Raw genomic sequence first — 25,435 nt, forward strand, 5'->3', positions numbered from 1 at the left:
ATTAGGAGTGGAAGATATATTGAACATTTAAAGTATCTTTCCAAAGGGCTTCAATGAACAATAACATTTTCATGACTATATCTGAAATTCAACATCAATGAGGCAAAGAGAATGAAACACAGACTATGATAATCATTTGGGTTCACTTGCATCCAGGATAGGGTGGAATGATCTATCCTTCTGCCTCAGTACATCTAGCTGGTAGCACTAAGGAATGAGAAGAGGCCACTTTGGTATTGTTTCCTATACCCCAGAAATGTTTGTGGCTGAGTTATTGAAAACAGATCTCTGTTACATATATTTCAATTCTAGTGAATTACCAGAGACCACCAGGAATTAAAGAAAGGCATAAAAGATGAAGGCAGGGCAAATGAAACAGCTTAAACCTTTTCAAAGTAATTAGTTACAATAAAAATAAAACCCAAACACATGAATTCCATGTCTTTTGAGTAAGCCTGATAAGGTAGAAAATTATGAATTGCACAAACTAGAAGATACCTATCTTGGTTTTGCTTCCAGTCATTTTCTCTTATATTCAAGAACTCATTAATAAAGGAAACTCAGAAGATACTGACATGAAAGGATATAAAGAATGCATTCTGGCTGGAAACCCAGGGAATGAAGGTGTGTGTCTAGAAATCAATTACTAGCAAGGAACATAAAATGCAGGGTCTCCAGGAGACATGCCACATGATGTGCACCCCCTGCTGGCCTCCTCAGGTTATCACTAGCAGTTCACCTGCAGGGCCAAGGTACAAACTTTAAACCAACAGTCAACACAACCTTATTTGAATAACTGTCAATTCATTAAATTCTAATTTTCATGGAGATTATTTCCGGTTCTTTACACACACTCTCACATCCAATTCAAGGAAAATCTATTTCTTGTTTTTGTGCCACGAGCAGGGACTTAGTGGCAATTTCAGTGTTCCTGTTCTTGTTGTTGAGTAGTTTCAAATTCTTCATTACCTGCCTTGGGATTTTCTTGGCAAAAATACTGGAGTGGTTGCCATTTCCTTCTCCAGTTCATTTTCCGATGAGGAAACTGAGGCAAACACAGCTATGTGACTTGCTCAGGGTCACATAGCTAGCAAGGTATTTGAGGCCAGATTTGAACTCAGGAAGAGGATGCCCGGAACTTTATCCAGTATACCAACTAGCTGCCCAGTACCAGGTACAGAATGGTTTTTGTGCTATTAACAAGTAACAGAAGTACCTTAAATTGAACTTATAGAAATATAGTATTGTGCACACCCATATTTACACTCCCATGCATACACACACTGGCTGGCAACATCATGGGGAATGACAACGGGGCACTTCAGCATTGTTTATTCTACCCCATTAAATGTTGTCTCAGTTATTGAGAACAGATCTTTGTTATAGCCATTTAAATTGTAGTGAATCAACAGAGACCACCAGGAATTACCACAACACATAAAAAGTTAAAGGCAGAACAAATGCAGCAACTGAAATGTTTTGAAAGCTATTATACAACAGGAACAAAATTAAAACACATGAATTCCATGTCTTTTCTGTGTGTACAGATGCAAACACATTCATTCATATATAATACATACAAATATGTACATAATGAGAAATCTTCATAATGTACATTTAGATGATATAAATTGTGTATATATGTTTTGTGTGTGTGTGAGAGAGAAAGAGAGAGAGAGAGAGAGAGAGAGAGAGAGAGAGAGAGAGAGAGAGAGAGAGAGAGAGAGAGAGAGAGAAGCAGAATAACAAGAGGAGAGAGGGTGGGCTTAAGGTCTATTAACCTCGCATGTAGCTTTCATAGGGTGGTCATTTCAATCTATTTCTTGATTCATTACCATGTTCATTCTCATTATCTATGGTTCTAAGGTTATCCATGGGTCTACACTGATATTTCATTAATAACTACTAAAATGACAACTCATTAATTCATCAATTGGCTCTGTACCATTAATGTATTATTTAATAAATTGGAAAAAAAATTTCCCATAGCTGTTCATCTCTCTATACAGCAAACCATAATTTTCTTACTTCTACAACACAGACCCATCATTCAGAGCTCAGAATAGTAGTCAAAAGGCCGGAGATTGTATGCTACATTATCAGGAATATAAGTCTCTATTTCTACAGCAACTTAGGCTGCTGAATATATCTGCTTAGCTATTGAATGTCAGAAGCCACTGAGGTATCACTAACCAACTGCTCAAGAACAGCATTATACAAAGGAATGCCCATCACTTGGGGGAATGACTAAACAAGCTGTGGCATATGATTATGATGGAACATTATTGTGCTATAAGAAATAAAAAGCAGGATGATTTCAGAAAGGCCTGGAAAGACTTACATGGAATGATGTATAGTGAAGTGAACAGAACCAGGAGAATGTTGTACACAGTGACAGCAATATTGTTTGATGAAGAACTGTGAATGACTTAACTATTCTCAGCATTATAATGATCCAAAATAATCCCAAAAGACTACTGATGAAACAGACTATCCACCTCTAAAGAAAGAACTGATATTGATTGACCACAGACTGAAGCAGGCTATTTTTTACTCCATTTCTTTCATTTTGTTTTATTTGAGTTTTCTTGTACAAATTCACTAATATGGTCGTGTTTTACATGACTGTATATTTATTACCTATATCTGACTGTTTGTTGCCTCAGGGAGGGGGGAGAAGAGGGAGGGAAGGAAGGATAGAATTTAAAACCCAAAACTTTAAATAAAAATGTTTATTATTGAAAAAATTAAAAAAAAGAACATCATTCGGTCTCTATTGGAACTGTACAAAATTTGAAAAACAAATCCTTGTTATCACTGGTATAAAAAAAATTTCTAGAACTACATCATCAGCTGCTCTTCAACAATTTGTAATGATGATAAGTCTCTGGAACTTATTTGTAGGGGAATGCATAAATCCTTATTCATATCAACTCATACTGCCCTGGAAATGACAGAATAATATTCTGATATATAATGATGGTGGTAGTGGTGGTGGTTGTAATAAAGATGGCGACAAAAACAAAAATATATAAATATAACCAGAGACACTGGGTGTACTAACAACTCTGTACTCACACAGATCAGGTCCAGTCCTGCATGCCTGACTCAAAGTTAGCTTTGGTTCACTGCCCCTACCCCAAAGTTTTATTTCATTAAAATCCCCTAAACAAAACTAAGGCAAATATTGCATCTAAGGTTTCCCAAGTGTTGAAAATAGGGTTCTTAACTCCTGCATGTACCTTCAATATACAATATAGATCTGGGTTATGGGATCTCCTTTATTTTATCCCACAAATGCGAAGGATCAGGGTTCAATTTTGTTAAATTACAAATGAGCTTACATTGCCATCCTTGATTGATCCCTTTCCACCAAATAAGCTTACATAGTGTTTTACAAGAAGAGCAATACCATATCCTGTTTATGTGTATATATAAATATATCTTTATACATGTATATATGTGTATATATCTTTATATATGTATATATGTGTGTATATATCCTTATATGTGTGTACATATGTGTGTATATATATATATCCTTATATGTGTGTGTATACATATAGCAATGAACATGAATGTCATTCAAGCAAAGGATTTCATCAGTTATCTAGAAAAGAGAGGAAACTATTTCACACTAACTGATAATGTCTCACAGGGCATTTGGAAATATCAAAATGTCTTAACCAAATTAAAGACTCTCCAAGGATGGAATTCTGGGCTACAAAAGAGAGATCTTCAGGCAAGGAGTCTGTCTCAATACTTTGAATCACACCATATGGTCAGTTATCACACCATGAGGGTGGCCTCACTCTTTCAAATTCCAGCCAGATTGTATTTTATTGTTGTTATATCTATATTTAAATCTTTTTATAATTTGTTTATTTGTTTTTTGCTAAAGATAGCCTTTTCTACATCTGGCAAATTTAGTATTACACCAAACAATTTAGCATTATACTGAAATTCTATCTAATAGGTGGCATTAATTAAGTTGGGTGATTAGAGACACATTTCATTTTTTTGTGTCTTTTTCAATGCAATACATTCATTGATACATAGATAATAGATGAGATTCTTAACACGATTACTTCCTTTGGATATTCACAGTATTACTGAAAGTTGAACAAAAAGCTGTGTAAAAGGACTTAGGTGACCCTTTTTATGACCTATTGGCTCCTTGCTACAATGAAGAAGATGCAATTTCAATAGTAGATAAAATTGAATAATTTCCTGCATTCAAAAAGATGTGGCAGTACTTCATAGCTACTTCTAAGACAAGATAATTTTTTTTAAACTTTTGCATACATTTTGCAATGGTGGCAGTTCATCATACATGTTTCAGAGAGATGAAATGAAAAGCAGGAAATTGATAAAATTCAGTCTACCCAATACAGTCCAACTCAACCCAGGTCATTTTAAACTTATTTAACGCAATCCAGTTTAGTATCACAGTTGTTTACTAAGCATCTTCAATGTGCAAAGACCTGTTTTATTTTCTGGGGATAGAAAGAGTAAAGATAACATCTATGTTTTCAAGAAGTTTACATTTTACTGGTAAGAGAGAAAGTGAAGACAGGTATATAAACAGATTAGAAGAGGGGAAGAGATAGGAGCCAGTGGGTATATTTGAAAGAGCCCTAGCTCTGGAGTAGTCTAAATCTTGCCTCTAATTTTACTTAGCAGTCACTTACTCTCTGTAGGCTTCAGTTTACTTATGTGTTTTTTTTAAAAAAAAAAGTAGATGGGCCAAGTGGCCTCTGAGATCCCACGCAGTTCTAGATGGGATTTCCAAAGGAAATGACCTTTGATCTGATCAGTGACAAGAACATGAATAAGAGGTAGTTTTTGAGTTGAGTTTTTAAGGAAAAACAAAGGGAATCTGAGAAGTGGAGGCAAGCAGAGAATGTATTCCTGGCATGAGAACATCTGTAGAAATGCATGGTGTCTGGAAATGAACGTGCAGTTTAGAAAAAAGAAAGCAGGACAGTTTATCTGTAATGGACAACATGCCATCTCCATCAGACACTATTTTCTGTTATCATTTCATATAGTAATTTAAATAATCCAAAACAGTTGTCACAGTGAAGAGGCTAAAAAGTTCTCTAAACTGTCCCAAATAGTAGTTAGCTGCTAGTAGGAGCTGAGATGTATATGGATGGCCATCATGCACACAGAAATGCTAACTTGGGTCATGGGAGCTGGTGAGATCACCAACAAAAATAACATAAAGAAAAAAGAAGGGAGTCCAGTATCAAATGCTACAGAGAGGTCAAAACACTTAAGGACCAAGATTAGCACTTAAGATATCATTGCTGGGGGCAGCTAGGTGGTACAGTAGATAAAACACTGGCCCTGAATTCAGGAGGACCTGAGTTCAAATCCAGCCTGAGACACTTGACACTTACTAGCTGTGTGACCCTGGTCAAGTCACTTAACCCCTTAACCTTCATTGTCCTGGGCGTGGGGGGGGGAGGCGATATCATTGCTAAATGCCAGGTGTTATATTAATATAGCTTATCTCATTTGAACCTAGGGATCAAACTTGGAAGTGAATTTCAGTATTTTTTCAGTCTTCAACTCTTCACAATCTCATATGGGGTTTTCTTGGCAAAGATACTGGAGCTGTTTGCCATTTCCTTCTCCAGCTCATTTTACAAATGAGGAACTGAAAGAAATGGGGTTAAGTGACTTGTTCAACGTCACAGATCTAGTAAGTATCTGAAGCTACATTTGAACTCGTGAAAATGAATCTTCATGATACCTGACTCAGTAACTCTATCTATCATGCAACCTAGCTGCTCTTCAACTTAATGGTCAGGTCAGAAGCCATATTGTAAAAGTATGAGGGGAAAAAAGATTAAAGAGAAGATGTAGAAACACTAATTATAGATGGCATTTTCAAGTTTAATTGAGAATAGGAAAGATAGAACACCGTATCTAGTTGTCATTACAGGATCTAGTGAAAGTGTTTGGGTTTGGAGGGGTATTTTTAGGGTTTTGTTTTATTTTGAAGCTTAGCGTGTTTGTAGGCAGCAAAGAAATAGTCAGTAGATAGGGAGATAGGTAGTATAGTGGATAGAGCACAGAGCCTAGAGTCAGAAAGACACATTTTCCTGAGTTCAAATCAGGCCTCAGATACTTTCTAGCTATATGACCTTGGGCTAGTCCCTCAACCCTGTTTGCCTCAATTTACTCATCCGTAAAATGAGCTGAAGAAGGAAATGGCAAATCACTCCCGTATCTTTGCCAAGAAAACCTCAAATTCCATGTGTGTTGACGGGGGGGGGGGGGTCATGAAGAGTCAGACATGATTGAGAAGTGCCTCAACAACAACCAAAAGGCAACTATTGAAGACTACAGACAGGAGGGTATGAAATCAATGTACCTGTTTAGGGGTTGACCTTATTAATGCCCAAAGAAAATGTTAATGATGTTACCAGCTGTGTGACCCTGGACAAGTCACTTAACCCTCATTACCCCACAAAAACAAAACAAAACAACATTAATGGTGGACAGTGATCAATTCTGAACAGATGATTAAAAAAATGAGGCAGGTTTTTTTTTTTGGAGGAGGGGCAGGGCAACGGGAGTTAAGTGACTTGTCCAGGGTCACACATCTAGTAAGTGTCAAGTGTCTGAGACTGGATTTGACCTCAGGTCTTCCTGAATCCAGGGCCGGTGCTTTATCTACCACACCACTTAGCTGCCCCCGCCCCCCATTAGTTTTTAACTAAAATGCCCAAACTACTTTTATTTTTTTTTCTGATTTTACTTTCACTTTAACTCAGCTTGTAATATGCTTCACCTCCTGAAAAGAAGAGCTTTCTGTAGTTCTTCATTTGTCTTTTTTAGTTTTTTCCTTATAAAGGAGTTTTGAGTTATATTTGAAAAAAGGGCTCTAGCTTGAAGATTTTTTAAATAACATTGGAGGACTTTCCCAAAATATATCAATTATGGAGCTTGTATGCCTCTTTATGGTAAATTGGAAAGAATACAATTAGGGGTTAGAACATCTCTATTCTTACCTTGCCAGGGTCCAGTTGTATGACTTTCTACACTTAACACTTAACTGTTCTGTACCTCTTTTATCTTAAATACAATAAAGTATTGGCTGTCCTAAAACAATCACAAAAAAGAGAAAACAATTCAAAGCTTTCCTTGACTATCTCTTTCTAGAATTATTGGAATATTTATTACAGAAAATACATTTTAGATATGCATCTTTAAGCCCTAAATTACTATAGAATTATTATCTTTGGAATTTAATTCAATTTTTTTTTTACCTTGAACTAGGTCTCAGACATTGGATAGGCATTCTTAAAGCATATGTGATAATTCATTTCTCATTACTTTTATGATTTTATCAAATTTTACCAAGTTTACTTAGAGATGATTTTTTATTTCAATAATTTAATGCAAAGAGACAAAAACATATCAGAGTTTTATGTCTTAAATAAATTTGTGCCAGCATGTTGATATTGGAATTGTCCCTGGGGCTAAGTAACTTTATTTAGGTAGATAAAAATCACACAGTGCCCCATGTGTTTTCATGTCATATCTCATCTGATTCTTGTTCCTTACTTTTTTTAGCTGCTACAATCCAACATTTAACTTTTTTAAGAATTGTCATTTATTTATTTTAGTATTCTTTCCTTTAAAGTTTGATTTCCAAATTATCTCTCTTCTTTCCACTCTTTTCCCCAACCACTGAGAAGTCAAACAATATATCAATTATACATGTAATCTCATGAAAAACTTATTTCCATATTAGCCATATTAAAAAAGGCAAGAAAAAAATGAGAAAATACTTTAATTTGTTCTCAGAGTTCATCAGTTCTATCCCTGGAGTTGGAGACCATTTTTTTTTTTCATTTTGAGTCCTTTGGAATTGTCTTGAATCACTGTATTGATCAGAGTATCCAAGTTTTTTATAGTTGGTCATCATTACAATATTGCTCTGTGAGAAAATAATTATTAATAATGAATTTCTTTGGGACCCAATTTTTAACCTTTCTATCTCCTACTTCAGAATGCCCAGGTTTTTTTTTTTAATTTTTAGAAAAACTTTTTAATTTTTATTATTATTACTTTTTTAGAATGCCCAGTTTTTGAGAAAGTTCTCATCTCTTTCAAGTTCTAATCCTGTGCAGGGCAGTACAATAGAAATGGAGAATAGACTCTGACTAGTTCAGTGAACTGAGGGGATTAAGCCAAATTTATCTGAATATGCCTTTGCCCCTCATGGGGTCTCCCATTAGATCCTGATGTCAGCAAGGTAGGAAACTTATCGGTCACACTTCTTTGGTAGCTGTGGTTAGATTTTTCTTTTGTTTTGTTTTTTGCTTATTTTTATCAAATGAGAAGCATTTGAGTAGTGTGGTGTAATAAATGAAGGAGGAAGTGGTGGCAGAGAAATCTAGGATGATTTGCATGAATAGATGTAAGTGAAGTGAACAGAACCAGGGAACAGTTTACGTGATGACAACAATATTTTTTAACGTATAATTCTCGAAGACTTAGGAACTGTAATAAATAAAAATTCCAACCACAGTTCAGAAGGAACTCCTTATGAAGCATGCTACTTGTCTCCAAAAAGAGAGGGGATAGATTCAGAGATAGATTAAGGCACATATATTTGCAGACATAATCACTGTGGGAATCAGTTTTGCTTATCTATACATATTTGTAATAGGTTTTGTTTTTTTCATTTTCTCAATGGTGAGAAAGAGGGAGGTGGTAGGGAAAGAATTTAAAACTGAAAATAAAATCAATTTTATTAAAAAACTTAAATCATTTAATTGGGTAGAGCAAATAAATAAATAAATAGCAGCCTGAAATGTCTCTCCTTTAGGAAACAATCTCATATGCATTTGATTGACAGGATTAAGGAGACAACTTTTTAAGTTGATTTATCCTTTTCATCACCAATTCCAGGCACTCCCTCTCTCTCCACCATTTAGGAACCTTTCCTTTTTTGAGATTAATTTAATCCATAGTTATTGGCCAATAAAGATAATGGTAGCTGCAATCCACCCATTTTCAAGTCATTCTCAATCCTTCATCAGAGTTCATTTTCCTCTTCATAGTCTGTTTCCTTCCCAAGTACTGTAGTGAGTTTCAACACACATACAGATTCTCTAGCAAATTCCCTCACTTCCCAATTCCTTAATTTACTCACTTCACATCAACCAATCCTCCATCCCACTTCAGATACATAGAGATGGTCATACTCTTTAACCTGCTATAACCCACAAGTGTTCTACTTCCTTGTTCATGAACACCAACATTTCTTTTTCTGCTCATACTTTTATTAATATTTTCCTCTGCATTTTTATTCCTGATCTTTTTTTTTTCCATTTTCATTGTTCCTTCTAATCCCTCACCCTTAAATTCTACCCAAGGCTATTACCCCTGAACCATCTATTTATACTCTCTTCCCTTCCCCATCTGTCCTCTGGGTCCTAAGTTTTATTCACTATTATGTTCTTTTGAGGTCTCTTGCTCCCTTGCCAATATTTCCCTGCCAGCCCCAGACTGTAATTATTTCTATTAATCATTGCCTTTGCTCCTGTTTACAAGATGCTGAATGAAGCTGAAGAAAATTATGAAATTGTGATGATTGTGGTCACTACAAATTTATTTTACATAATTTCAACTAGATCTTCACTGCAGCAAGATAATCCTTTTACAGCTCAAAATCTTTACATCCCTCTTCAAACCTCCCATGCCTCCCATCCCTCACCCTTCACTTGAAGATCTTGTATCATATTTCACTGGAAAAAATATTAAGCTATTATCCAAGACCTTTCTTTTGTCCTTTCCTCCTCATTCCAAATCTCTCAGATGCCTTTTCATCTTACCTGTCTTACCTTAAGAGTTGGTCCTCTCCTAACCAAAGCAAATCCTCTACATGCTCCAGTGCTGCTTCTCCAAGAGATCCTGTCCTCTGTTAACCTCATGCTCTCTAATCTTTCCTGTCACTTATCTTCTTTCCTGGTGCCCACAAACATACCAAAATATTCTCCATCCTCAAAAATCTCTCCCTTGATCTGTTCATCCCTGCTAGCCATCATCCTATATTTTCCCTTCCTTTGTGGCTAAACTTCTTGAGTAAACAAACTACAAGTATTTCCTTGGCTTACTTTCCTTTAACGTTCTTTTTACCTCTCTGCAATCTTGCTTCTAACTTCATCATTCTACTGAAATGGTTTTCTCACCAATGTTCTCTTAAGTGCAAAATTTAATGGTCTTTTTTCCCCATCCTTCTTGACCTCTTTATGGCCTTTGAAACTGCAAACACCCTCTTCTTAGTACTTTCTATGTTATTTTTTTTTCTGTTTCATTATTGGGTTTTTTTCCCCCTATCCTTCTTTGATGGATTTTTATTCAGGTCATGAATACTCACCATGATTATTCCTTTGGGATTTTTCTTGGCCTTATTTCTTTCTTTATAAATATATATATAATTTTGCTTGGTGAGCTCATCAGCTCTCATGGATAGTATCATAGATGATCCCAAGCTCTACTTATCCAACCCTAACTCCTCTTTTGAGTTCCAGTCTCACATCTCCAAGGCCCTATTGGGCGTCTTGAACTGGATTTCCATAGATATCTTAAACTCAAAATATCTAAAATTCATAACATTTCCCTTAAATCCTTCCCCTTCAAAACTTCCCTATTAGTCATAATTCTGCCACCATTCTTCTAGTTATCCAAGCTAACAACCTACATGTCATCCTTAAGTGCTCACTTTCTCTTACCCTCCACATCCATTCAATTACCAAGCTTTGTCATTGCAACCATTGTAACTTCTCAGAGGGGAGTCTTCCCTCCTCTGACACTACCCCTACCTTTCCAATATGATTTTGATTGTCATCATTTCAAACTGCACTATGGCAATAGCCTTCTGGAGCATCTGCATGCCTTATTCTCTCCCAATGCAAGTTCTTCCTTCACTCAGCTGTCCAAATGTTCTCCCTAAACCACAAATCTGACCACATCATTTTTCTAATCCATAAACTACAGTGGTTCCTGATCAACTCCAGGATCAAATATCAATTCTGTTTGGCTTCTAAATACCTTTATAACCTGGCCTCTCCTACCTCTCCAGATTTCTTACACATTTTCCTTGCCACATATTCTTTGATTCAGTGAAACTGGCTTCCTTGCTGTGACATAAACAAGACATTCCATCTTCTTATAGAAGCGTTACATAGCAAGTCTATTTTAGAAGCAAGACTTGAACCCAAGTCATTTTGACTCCAAGACCCATTCTATTTACTATGCCATAGTGTCTCTTTGACAACAACAACAACAACAACAACAACAAAGATTACTGCCATTGTTTTTGTTGCTGGTACAGAAATGAGAATGAATATTTATATACTGGAACATGCTGCTAAATGTTTAACAAACTCTCAAAAATGTGTACTTATGATAAACTTTTAAGTTCAGTCTGGATTATTAGCATCTTTCCCATCACTTTCTTAAGGCTAAACAAATAAATGAACAATAAATTAAGTCCTGTTTTTATAAAATTTCCTAATTTGCAAAGTGTAGTTGCTGACACAGAAAATTTAGCAGTTGGCTCTCCAGATAGCCTTTGAGCCAGCTCAAGAACACTTCTGTAAATATATCACTTTAATTTTTTTCCAAAGCCTATAAAGTATATTATTTAATTTGAGTCTTAAAATAATGTTATGCAGTTGGTGCTTTTATCATTCCCATTTGTGGTAGATGAGGAAATTGACCTGATTTTGACTTATGGTCATAGAGCTATTAAGTATACAAGGTTGGAGCTAAACCCATTTCTTCATGAGGTCAAGTTGATCATTTTATCCATTATGCTACATTTGCTCTGCTTAAAACAGTATCCTAAACTGAACCATAGGGGAGCCCAATGGGCAGTTGCTGTACTAAGGAAAGGTGGGAGAAGTGATAGATTTCCAAATAAATTGAAGGGTAAGGATAAATTAATTTTATAAACCTTTTCTAGGGATTTGAGGGGGGAGTTTAGGCAGGACCAAGGTGACAGGAGTGAGGAAGATAAGGCAGAAGGTGATGCAATGAGGTATGGGAAAGTGCATAGTAATTTCTAGAAAGGGATAGACATAGCCCCCATGGTAATTATATGGAAGACCAGGTCTCTTGACAGTAACACTGGAAAGCTTGAGACATTTTAGACCTTAATTAACTTTATTTTACTTGGACGACATTTGTTTGGGTCAGGTAATAGAACATCTGGACAATTGCTCAATAAATATTAGGTGAGAAAGAGAAAGTTTAGCTGGACACCAATGGCCATAGTGTCTGCCAAGAACAAGCCCTAGAAGCTATTTGGAGCCTGGCTACATTTCAAGAAAACTTGGGCACAGTTCAACATTTCAATCAAAACTTGACCTACTTAGGCTGAATGGAACTTGGCTGGGGTAGATTTGGGGTCTTTTGGTTATTTATTCTTAGACCTTCAAATTTTAGTTCTCCGATTCTTTTAAATCATCAGGACAGATTTCTCTCTCACCTACATGTCAAAAATGGGAGGAAAAACACCCTCACAAAGAATGTTTCTGTTGCCCATAGACTTTGAAAATGGTTACTAACACATTTTCCTAGAGGAAAAATAATCTGATTTTATCAGTCTTCCTAGTAATTACTCATCTGTCTTCAAATTCTCCCTTAGGGAAGTTTTCAAGTTCAGTGTCCCTCCTGGCCTCTTCAGATCTGATTGCGCTCACTCCCTTCACTTTCTCTCAGTGTGACTTTCTTCCCTGCACTTAGAAATCTCATTCGTTCCTTACATTTTATACCTAAAATCAACCTTGGGAGGTAATTTCCTCCTTGGAGTCCTCATGCATTTCAAAGAAAGAAATTGAGTGTCTGATTTGTTTGATTGTAAAAATAACAAAGTGATGATTTTGCCATTGGTCATAACTTTTGTGGGTGTATAACTCAGGTATGGCCATGATGGTACCCTAGAAAAGGTTTGCCATGCAGTGACTTAGAGGGTTCTGGATGAATGGGCCACAGTTTTTTCACTTGATAAAATGGTTTGTCAGTCCTATTTAATCCACAAGTAGAAATAACTAGAGCCTGGGAAACTACATGAATTACTTTCATTTCAATGACTATTCAGACAAATGCCGAGCTTACTTAAATGAAACACTTATTTCTGTTGTTCCTTTTAAAGGAACAAATGCTTTAAAAATTATGAAATCTACCCTGTAATTGCATAAATCTCAGAATAAGAAAATCAGAGGCTTGGAAGGGACTTCCCAAAGGCATTTAGACCAACCCATGGCTGAATATGAATCCCTTGTATGATGTATGTCCCTGACAAGCAGTCATTCTCAGCTTGATCAAAGATCCCCAGTGATGGAAAGCTCACTGCTTCCTGAGGCATTCCAGTCCATTATGGCATTTTTAAAACTCAGGAATATATACACATTGTTCTGAAAATTGAGAGGGGATTGTTGTTAAACTTAGGCTTTAGAACTAAAATTGAGGATAGATTTTTAGATAAAAATCCTTTTTTTTAAGATTCTTCATCCCTTGACCTAACCTCTAAATTGGATACTGATCCCACCATTGCTTCCCCAGGTATTCAGTGCCTACCTTATGCCTTGATACTTTACCCTCCAAAAGCTAAATAGTACTTGGCTATTCTCTCTCTCACTCACTCACACACACACACACACACACACACACACACACACACACACACACACAATCATTCCCTTGTTATCAACCCATCCGAATTTGAGCTGGTTTGGTTTTGTTTTGTTTTGTTTTTCAGTGAGGCAACTTGGGTTCAGTGACTTGCCCAGGGTTACACAGCTAGTAAGTGTTAAGTGTCTGATGCCGGATTTGAACTCAGGTCCTCCTGACTCCAGGGCCAGCGCTCTATCTATCTCCTGTGCCACCTAGCTGCCCCTGAGCTCTTTTTATAGTAGTGTCTTTTTTGCTTTTCCTTGTATCCCCACACTTAACATGGTGTTAAGTATAATATAGATGATTCATAAATGTTTATTGAACATGAAAAACTTAGAATTTTTGATCTACAATGACAAGAATTGATCATAATTCCAGAGGTCCAGTGATGATGCATTCTGCTCACCTCTTAACAGACAGGGGCTGGATTAATATGTAGAATGAGACACATAGTTTTTGACATTGTCAATCTGAGACTTTATTTTGCTTAACTATAATTTTTAATGAAGATTTGAATTTTCTTTTTCAGGTTTGGTAAGGAGAAGAAGAGGGCAGAGAAAATCACTGCTTGCTAATTTAAAATATCAAAAAAAATGAATACTTTTTGACTGGCAAGATATTACACCTCTAAACTCTATGCTTTGCACTAGCTGTTCCCTCCAATCATTCTAGCCTCTTGAATCCCTTGAATTTCTTCAATATCACCTAAAATATTAACTTCTGCAGGAGACTTTTCCTAGTTCCTGTCCTTCCTTCCTCCAAATTCTGCTATCCTACTTAGATACATCCCATTACAATATTTATATCGTATATATGTATATGTGTGTATAAACACACACACAAAGGTATTTGTAGGTTGTCTCTCTCATTACAATGTGATCTTTTAGAGATCAAAGAACCCCTCAGAGACATAAAATTTTCCTCCCTTTCTCCCCCCCCTCCCCCCACCAGTGGTTAGGGCAGTGATTAGCACATTGTTGTTCAGTTGTTTTAGTTGTGTATGAGTCATCATAATACCATTTGGGGTTTTCTTGGTGGAGATACTAGAGTGGTTTGACATTTGGTTCTCCAGCTCATTTTATAAATGAGGAAACCAAAAAACATGGTTAAGTGACTTGGCCCATAACTAGAAAGTATCGGAAGCCAGATTTGAACTCAGCAAGATGAGTCTTCCTGACTTCAGGTCTGGCATTCTATCCACTATGCTACCAAGCCGCTCCTATGATTGTCACATAACAAGCACTTAAAAAGTGCCTGCTGACTAACTGAACTACTGCTTTGCATAGAGCACATTCACTAAATATTTTGGAAATGAACTCATTATATATGTCTAATTGCTCTCATAAAGCATTAAACTTTTTGCCAATCAAACATTAGGCACAAATATTCATAAATGATGTTCAGGGTTATTATAGTCTTTAAGAAATTTACTTTCTGTTTCTACTACTCTCAAAACCAACTATACTACATAAAATTTAATTTGGTATAATTGGTTGTTTTTTTTAAAGAAAGCAAACAAACCACTTGGCCTTGACACATTTGTCCTTTCAATTTTTTCTGCTCTTTAGACCCAATGTACTGTGTTAAAATCACATTTGTCAATGTAAAATTAACATAAAATAAAATAAATAATTTGAACTTGACATATTTGTGTCTATTGGTTATTTCCCTGCTTCCCAAGTTTCCAGGAAACAACGACAGAAGTTAAATGCTCAATTTCTTCATTGCTTATTTCGATTGGAATGTGTGACAGTCAGAAATGATGTTCCTTCAAGGTCAGAACAATATCACAACCAATCTAAACTTTATAATGTTCTGAGTTTACAAAACTGAATGTGGAAACCCAGTGGAAAGTTAGTAAGATTTGTCTCTGTCAGTTATAGTTTTGTGAGGAATGTAAGCGAGGAGGTGATACAATCAAGGGGCCCACTGAAAGTGACAATTTTGGAGGAAATAAGGGTGGGATTAGCAATCCAAAAGGTTACCAAAAATTCCCCTTTCTTTCAAGAGGATGAATTCACAATAGAAAACTGAGAAATACTTATAACTAAGTCAAACTCAGCAAAATTGATGATAAGCCATTGTATAATTCAAGCTCTCCCAATGATTGTTGTCCATATTATTTTCTTGAACATGACCAGTGTGGTAAGGTTTTTGAAAGAAAAAAAAAAAAACCTTCCCTCTCCCAACATGAATTGCATATTTCTAAGCAAGAAATAACAACAATAATATTATTTACATGGCCCTTTAGGATTTGCAAAGTGTTTTATGTCTACTATCTAAAGATCCAAAAAAATATTTCCATCACAGAATCAGAGGTGGGGGGTGGGATTCCTGGGAAACGATTTACTACATTTCATGCCTACCTGAACAAATTCCCATTCTTTTTTATCCATCCATCTTTGCTTCTAATCATATGATGCCAAAAGATGCTAGAAGAATTCATCACCTCATCCAAGAGAAGTAGAAATCTATTCAAGGGTTAGTGCCCTTAATGTTCCCTCATTCCCTCCCACCTGCCCTAGAGCATCTCTTTAAGATTTTCCTTTAGACCCCTTCCCTTCCCAGGTAGCAGAGGACCTGACCTCATATATGACTTAGAAAATACAGGCCCATAGCTTAGAGCCCCCATTTCTTCCCTTCTCTACATATCACAGTCCCTTGTTATCGTCGCTTATTATAGACTCCTTTCCACCAGTCTTTATTAAAGAGGTGTCCCCTCTCTCTGCCTAGACCATTTGCTTTGTATCTCCTTAATCCTATCCCCTCTCCTTTGTCTCCATTTATCCCATCCTTCTATTTAATTTTCTGCTTCTCTTAGGTGGAAGAGGACTAGAGGATGGAACTTAGATTCAGGAAGACCTCAGATATATAGTAGTTGTGGGATACTAGGCAAGTCATTTAACCTTTCTCAAATTCATTTTCCTCATGTGCAGCTAGACCTTGTATAGTGCTCTAAAATTTGCAAAGTGCTTTGCAGATATCCTTTTTCACTCTCAGAACAACCCTGAGAGAGAGATGCTGTTATTATACCACGTTTATAGTTAAAGAAATTAAGGCATGAGCAGTTCAGAGACTTGCCCAGGGTCACACAACTAGTAAGTATCTGAAGTTAGAATTGAACTCAGGTTTTCCTAACTCAAAGTTAACCAGGCAGGAATGTCTGCCTTTAGCATCTATGCCTGTTTGTTTTTGGTTTTTTGGTGTTTTTTTTTTTTAGAGCAATGGGTTTTTAAGTGACTTGCCCAGGGTCACACAGCTAGTGAGTGTCTGAGGCTGGGTTTGAACTCAAGTCCTCCTGAATCCAAGGCTAGTGCCTTATCCACTGTGCCACCTAGCTGCCCCAATAATTTCTTTCTTCTTCTTCTTCTTTTTTTTTTTTGGTGAGGCAATTGGGGTTAAGTGACTTGCCCAGGGTCACACAGCTAGTAAGTGTTAAGTGTCTGAGGCTGGATTTGAACTCAGGTCCTCCTGAATCCAGGGCCGGTGCTCTATCCACTGTGCCACCTAGCTGCCCCAATAATTTCTTTCTTCTTCTTCTTCTTTTTTTTTTTTTTGGTGAGGCAATTGGGGTTAAATGATTTGCCCAGGGTCACACAGCTAGTAAATGTTAAGTGTCTGAGGCTGGATTTGAACTCAGGTCCTCCTGAATCCAGGGCCAGTGCTCTATCCACTGTGCCACCTAACTGCCCCCGCATCTATGTCAAATAGTGATTATAAAGATATATTAGAATATATATTTATATCTATATCTATCTAATCTTTCTATAGACACACACAGAGAGACACATTTTACACACACACTTAGTGCATGTATTGTGTATATATGTATGTATCTATATCTTTGTAGACCTTGAAGCTACGTTGTTGTTCAGTTGTTTCAGCCACGTCTGAGTCTGTGAACCCATTTGAGATTTTCTTGGAAAAGATGCTAGGCTGTCTTGCCATTTCCTTTTCCAGCTCATTTAGCAGATGAGGAAACTGAGGTAAACAGGGTTAAGTGCTTTACCCATAGTCACATAGTTAGCAAGTGTCTGAGGCTGGAGGAAGAGGAGCCTTTCTGATTCCAGGCTCAGTGCTCTATCCACTGTGCCACCTGGATGCCCCTAAAGCTATATAAATCCTAGTCATTGTTAGTATTTACTTGCTCCTCCCCTTGCATACTACAAACCTACCTCACCTCTCCTATCCTTAACAATTCTTCACTTGACACAAACCAACCCACCAAACTTTCTTCCTATGTATCTTCTCGTTTTCTCAAACACTTAGAAAAAAGATCCCTTTAAATCTTTTCTCCATTTCTTTTCTTTCACTTACTTCTCTACCCCCTAGACTCTCTCTTCTGACATCATCATTCAGTGGAAACTGTTCTTTTCTCCAAAGTTACCAGGGATCTTTTAATTGCCAAATCTGATGGTCTTTTCTCAGTTTTCATGTTTCTTAACTTCTCAGCATTTGACACTGTTAATTATCCTCTTCCCTGTTCTTTTTTTTAAAGCACTCCAGAGTTATTTTCATTCTCTTGCCACTTTCCTCAGAGTCCTTTGCTGATTTGTCAGAAGATACCAGGGAATCTCAGACACAACTATGCATGGGTAATACTGAAGGCTCTGTCCTGGGCTTTCTTCTCTTCACTATTTCCACTCTCACTCATTGAACTCATCAGCTCCTTGGCTCTAATAATTTTAATTAACTAATAATACTCAACATTATATAGCATATATGCCAGCATTATGCAAAGCACTTTGCAAATATTATCATGTTTGATCCTCACAATAACCCTGGGAGGTAGGTGCCATTATTATTGTCATATAGATGTAGAAACTGAACCAACATTATTTAAATCACTTGCCCAGTGCTCCCTTCAGCAGCACATATACTAAAATTGGAATGATACAGAAGATTAGCATGGCCCCTGCGCAAGGATGACACGCAAATTCGTGAAGCATTCCATATTTAAAAAAAAATTACTTGCCCAGCATCACACACGTGCCTCATATATGTCTCAGTCTAGATTTGAATTCAGGTCTTCTTGAGTCCAGGCCCAGCCTTCTATCCACTATGCCACCATTGAACTGTTTTCTCTTTATGCATATGACTCTCAGATCCATATTCCATCCCTATTCTCTCTACTGAGCACTAATCCTGATCTACTGATTGCCTATTGGGTAGTTCAAATTGGATATCTTAGGGAGATCTCCAACTTAATACAACCAAAACAAATTATCTTTAACCCCTTTTCTTTTTCCATTTTATCCATTTTTGTCAAGAACATGCCCATCCTTCAAGTCCTCCATGTTCATAACCTGTCACTGTTCAGTCCTCCCTCCCTGACATCACTCCATATTGACTTATTTGCCAAATATTGACTCTTCTATCTTCCTAACTTTTTTGTTGTTTTTGAAGGACAATGACAGTTAAGTGACTTGCCCAGGGTCACACAGCTAGTAAGTGTCAAGTCTCTGAGGCCAGATTTGAACTCTGGTTCTCCTGAATCCAGGGCAGGTACCTTATCCTATGGGCCACCTAGCTGCCCCCCCCATTTTTTTTAATATGCCCATTGGCTTCTAAGTTCCCTCTTGGCTCTGAATTTATGATTGCATATTCATCTGTCTCCACTCCCAGGACCATCCCTCAATTTCAAGTTATAGCAGTTCTCACCTAGACTAGTACAACAGGTCCCTGATGGATGTCACTGACTCAAACTACTTCCCTTTTTTAGTCATCCTTCATCTCACTGTCAAAGTAGCATGCCTAAAGCACTCTTTAGATTAAATCAGTATTCTGTCCCCAAACCACAGTGGCCTCCTATTTTGTTGTGGTATTTTTCATTAATTTTTCAGTTGTGTTCAGTTCTTGATGCCCCATTTGGATTTTTCTTAGTAAAGATACTTGAGGGTATGAGGAAACTGAGGTAAACAGGGTTAAGTAACTTGGCCAACATCACACAGCTAGGAAGTATCTGAGGCCAGATTTGAACTCACAAACGTGGGTCTTCCTGACTTTAGACTGGGCACTCTATCCACTGCATCACTATTGCCTTCAGAACAAAATGAAAAGTCCTGGTTTGCCTTTAAAGTCTTTCACAATCTGGGTCAACTCCCTTTTCCAGGCTTACTACATATTGTCTCTAAACACATAGACCAAATTCCAGCTGAACTGGACTTATTTTTTTGAACCCAAAAAATTCTGTTTCCTATCTTTACTTCTTGAACAGGTAATCTGCTATGCCTAGAATGCACTCTCTCTTCACCTCTGGTCTTTAGAAACCCAAGGTTTTTTTAGAGCTCTGTTTGTGCCACCTACAATATTAAACTATTAAACTTTTCCTGATCCCTCCAGTTCTCCTACCTCTTATCTGTTCCCATATATATATATATACACACACATACATATACATACATATATATACATATATCTACACATACACTCACATATACACACATATATGTATATATACATATATATATATAATATTCACTAACATATGCAGGTGTTATTTCCTTTGTTAAAATGCAATTTACTTGAGGACCTGAGGACTCAGACTGTTGCATTTTTTTTAAGTGAGGCAATTGGGGTTAAGTGACTTGCCCAGGGTCACACAGCTAGTAAGTGTTAAGTGTCTGAGGCCAAACTTGAACTTGGGTACTCCTGACTCCAGGGCCGGTGCTCTATCCACTGCACCACCTAGCTGCCCCAACTGTTGCATTTTTGTATTTGGGTTCCTGGTGCCCAGCACAGTGCCAGAAACATAGTAGTTACTCAATGCATGACCGATGAGTTATGGCCTGGGATCTGGCAAGTGATCAACTCTTGTTTGAAGAAATCAATGAAGGGGGGCAGGTCCACACCCTCTCCGAACCCTCTCCCCTTCTTTTGTCCTAGTTTTAACTGTTAGGAAGGATTTTCTAGACATCTGCCTGCAATTTGTGCTTTGTAACTTCTCTCCAATGTTCCTAGTTCTGTCCTCTGGGGCCAAGGAGGACAAGTCTAATTCCTCTTCCATATGACAGCTCTTTATTAAAATAAAAACAAAGAAGAAGAAAGAAGAATCCAGGGTCTTACAAAACACAAAGGTCATTATCACAGCTCATCCACAGGAAAGAGTTTGTAATTGTATTGCAATTACTATGTTTGTTAAGCAAACCAGGGCTTCTGAAGCTGTCAATCAAAACATCTTAGGAAAGCATCAATCAAGCTAAAGGCATATTTGAGACTGGCACAGTCAACTTTTTCTTGGGTTTGGTATCAGTGTCATTGACTAAAGATGAACCTATTAAATAGAAAAATAATAGAAATATTCATTTTTTCTATTTTATGTGACACTTTTTAGATTGCCTATATATATATATATTTGAATATTCATGAGTGAATGAAATCAAGGAATTCCTTTGAAATTAAATGTATAATTATTACTAGGGAAAACAGTAGGCAAACTTGGAAGTCTAAGGGGACAGTAGGGTCTCCACACAACTGTTTGTGTTTCTAACTCTAACACCATAGCCATCACTCAGGGTAGCAACCCTTTTAGGGAGGACCCCACATCCCTGACACTAGCAATACCAACTACAACAAAGGTTTGAGTTCTACTATAACCTCTACACTCTCACCAGACCCAACTATTAAAAACACACAAAATAAAGTTCTCATTGCCAAAGTTCTCAGCACCATCAAATGCTTCAACATCAGAAAGTGATATTGCTTGATGAATGGAAATGCCACTTGACCATCGTTATACCATCTGGCTTGCTGATGCATGCACCCTTAGGAGTACTGGGCCTTCCTATCTGATCACAAAAATCATCTGATGTGTCATTCTTTCCTTTAGAACAGAAGTCCCATGAGATCCAGGGCAGTCTTAAATTTCTCTTTGTATCCCCAGTGCTTGACATGGTGGTTCACACATGATAAACATTTAAGTCTTCCCTCCCTCCTTCTCTCCTTCATTCCCTTCCTCTCTCCTTCCTTCCTTCCTTTCTAACCTACCCTCCCTTCCTCTCTCCTTCCTTCCTTCCTTTCTAACCTACCCTCCCTCCCTCCCTCCCTCCTTCCTTCCTTCCTTCCTTCCTTCCTTCCTTCCTTCCTTCCTTCCTTCCTTCCTTCCTTCCTTCCTTCCTTCCTTCCTTCCTTCCTTCTTTCCAATATAATCTCTTTAAGTGCTTTAAACATAGTGCAATAAACAAGCTCTTCACTGAAAGGAAAGTGAAAAATGCACAGAAGCCATATTTCCATGTTAGATTTCAATAGAATATCATCCCTGTGCAAACTTGTTTACTTTTCCCTTGCTTTTGGCTAAATTTACAAATAGATTTTGGAATTAAATAGTAGCCATTTATGTTTCATAACTCCTGACACTCAGCCTGATTTCGAATGAAATCTGTAATCTTACTCATTGAGCTCAGTGTATACCCTTTCATGAAGCAACTCTGCATTTCTGAAGCCTGTCATGACACTAAATAACGAGGAGAGAACTTGAAGCCACATTGAAACCCAGGCTACTTGAGTGCATTTTGAGTAGAAGCTGGCACAGCATGGGGATTCCTTGCTTCTTCTATGACAGATATGTTTCTACAACCTTGCAGTTAGAGTCAGAATTAGGGTTGTCAGAATTGGGGTTAGAAATAAATTTGGCCTGCCTCCCTAGATCTTAGATGTTTGCTTTCAAGCTAGGCTTCTCAATGAGGAAAACAACTTCCCTTTGAATCTCAAAGACAGGCACATCTCCTTTTCTTGAATATAATGTTCTCTATACCAATGATAAAACCTCATCTACTCTAAGCATATTTAGGTTACTCACAGGTAAACCTATGAGAAATAGTTATTTATATCTGTCTATATTAATCTAAGAACACTAATTTCATGTTAGTTACTGGGGTGGGGAGGGAGATTATAATAACAAAATCATTGATTTTTTTAAATGGAATGTTTTTAGTATTCATTGGTGAGGTTACTTATCTTTTGAAGATATATTTCCAACTACCAGACATCACAGAAAACATAGGACTGAACTATACTGTTTAGATATAAGATTAAGGCAAGGATAAATGTGCCTGAAATTGAAAGGAAAAGTCATGTCCTTTCTCAGCAATGATAAATTAAAGTCTCTGAACCCCTTCTCTATGACACATAGGACAAGATGGGAATGTGGCACATCTACTCAGTATTGTTTGTTTCATAGTTTTGTGCCCTATATCTATAAGAGATGATAAATTGGGAAAAGACATTTCCCCTAAGAAGATCTGGGTCCTTGTCTCCAGCCGTCCCTCCTTTTCCCCCTCCCACCCCCCACACCCTCTTTTTGTGGGGGGGGGGGTTGCCACCCTCCCTCCGTCCCCTCTGTCTCTGTCTCTCTCTTCTTTCTCACTTTCTCTTTCCTCAGATTTTCAAATTTTAACCCCATCTATAGCCATCTCCACAGCAGTGATAAAAACAACCACATAATCATATCCTAATTGATATAAAGTACCATTGCTTTGGAAGTTTCCTATAATAATGTAAATTGTAACCCATTTGTTAATAGCCTGGACTTGATTCAAGCTAAGCTTGTATAAAAGGTTTGATTTGAACCTAAAAGACATATTTTTAGACCATTTAACTATTTTTTAAAAAAGAAGATTTTTGGAGAAGGAAGCTGAGATGATTGAGAAAAGGCAGGAAGTTGCCTGACCTCCCCCTGATTTCCTTCAAAACAACTTACACTTCAATTGTTCGGTTCAAATTCAATTCTGGAGTGACAGAACCCACAAAAAGATGGTGTAAAACAAATTTCCAGACCCAGATAACTTAGTAGGACTGCCAAAAAGGTCTGTAGTACTTGGCAAGAAGGGGATCACAACCCAGCACAGGGAAAACCTCAAGGAAAAATGAATTAGTCTTGGGGCAGCTAGGTGGCGCAGTGGATAAAGCACCGGCCCTGGAGTCAGGAGGGCCTGAGTTCAAATCCGGCCTCAGACACTTGACACTTACTAGCTGTGTGACCCTGGGCAAGTCACTTAACCCCCATTGCCTCGCAAAAAAAAAAAAAAAAGAAAAGAATTAGTCTTCAACCCAAAAAGTTCTCCTGGAAGAGGTCAAAAATTATTTTAAAAATCAAGTAAGAGAGGTAGAAGAAAAATTTGGTAAAGGAAATGACAGTTATGCAAAAGAACAATGAAAAAGAAAGAGCTGACAGCTTGGAAAAAGAAAACAACTTTTTAAAAAGTAGAATTGGCCAAGTGGAAGAGAAGGTATAAAAATAAGCAGGAGAAAAGAACTCCTTAAAATTAGGATTGGAATAGTAACTCTGTAATCAAGAATTAACCAAGCAAAATCAAAGAATGAAAAAAAGAAATATAAAATACCTCAGTGGAAAAACAACTGACTTGAAAAATAGATTCAGGAGAGAAAATTGAAGAATTATTGAACCACCTGAAAGCCTTGAGGATGAAAAAAGATCCTGGACAGCATCTTTCAAAATTTTTCACGGAAAACTGTTTTAATGTCCTAGAACCAGGGTAAAATAGTAATTGAAAGAATCCACCAATCACCACCTGAGAAGCATCCCAAAATGAATATTCCCAGGGATATTACAGCCAAATTCTGGAATTCTCAGGTCAAGGAGAAAATACCTTAAGTAGTGAGAAAGAAACAATTCAAATATCAAGGTGTCACAGTCAGAATTACACAGGTTTTAGCAGTTTCTACATTAAAGTGCTGGAGAGCATGGCATATGACATTTTGAAAGGCAAAGGAGCTTGAATTACAACCCAGGAAATCAACTACTCAGGAAAACTGATCATAATCTTTCTAGGGGAAAAATGAATATTCAATGAAATAAGGGACTTTCAAACATATTTAATGAATATACCAGAGCTAGAAAGAAAATTAAATTTTCAAATACAACTCAAGAGAAACATAAAAAAGGAAACAACAAAAAAAACACAGTTAACAAGGTTAAACTGTTTCATCAAATTTGACTCCAGGAGGGAATAATGTACATACTCAGTTGGGTACTGAAATCTATCTTACACTATATGGTAAGAAGAGGAGAGGGAGAAAAAAATGGAGGAGGGGATAACAGAAAGGATGACAGATTGATGGAAGTGATGATCAGAAGCAAAACACTGATGAGGAAGAACAGGGCAAAAGGAGAAAGAGGACAAAGCATAAATTGAAAAAAATATGATGAATTGAAATACATGGTTAGTAAATCATAACTATGAATGTGAATGAGACGAACTCACCCATAAAATGGAAGCTGATAGTAGAGTGGATTAAAAGCCAGAATCCTACAATATGTGTGTCTTCTTTTTTTTTTAACAAGGATCACATTTGAAGCAGACACACACACACACACAGAATGAGGGTAAAAGGCTGGAGCAGAATATATTATGCAAAAAAATCTAATTAAAAGAGACAAGGAAGCAAACAGCAATACTATGTGTGTGTGTGTGTGTGTGTGTGTGTGTGTGTGTGTGTGTGTGTGAAGTGATATAAATGGGCTTTCTGGGAAAATGGTAGAGTAGGCCAGAAATTTCCAGGTTCTCCAGATTTCTTCCAAAAACAGACAGAGAAACACCATAAAATTAATGAAGAATAGCAAAAGTAAAGGAGTAAAGCAGTCACCCTCCTAAGACAACTTGAGAAGACCTCAGAAAAAAACAGCACCTCCAGGGGTGGAGACTTGGCCTCAGTGTAGTATAGATACCTCCAGGCCAACTCTACTGAATAAATAAGCAGCAGGTCCTAG

The 25,435-nt window shown here is 37.2% G+C and overlaps 1 protein-coding gene and 1 non-coding gene across 2 annotated transcripts in view; one reads left to right on the forward strand and one right to left on the reverse strand.

Moving 5' to 3' along the window:
• The window catches only part of PCDH15 (protocadherin related 15), a 2,141,593-nt gene that overhangs the window by 264,220 nt on the left and 1,851,938 nt on the right, over positions 1-25,435 (reverse strand). The window lies entirely within an intron of this gene.
• LOC122744841 lies at positions 18,563-18,667 on the forward strand. Its single transcript, XR_006355182.1, has one exon. It is a non-coding gene; the product is annotated as a U6 spliceosomal RNA (small nuclear RNA).

The sequence above is a fragment of the Dromiciops gliroides genome, chromosome 2 (assembly GCF_019393635.1).
Source record: "Dromiciops gliroides isolate mDroGli1 chromosome 2, mDroGli1.pri, whole genome shotgun sequence".
In the NCBI taxonomy this organism is placed as follows: domain Eukaryota; kingdom Metazoa; phylum Chordata; class Mammalia; order Microbiotheria; family Microbiotheriidae; genus Dromiciops; species Dromiciops gliroides.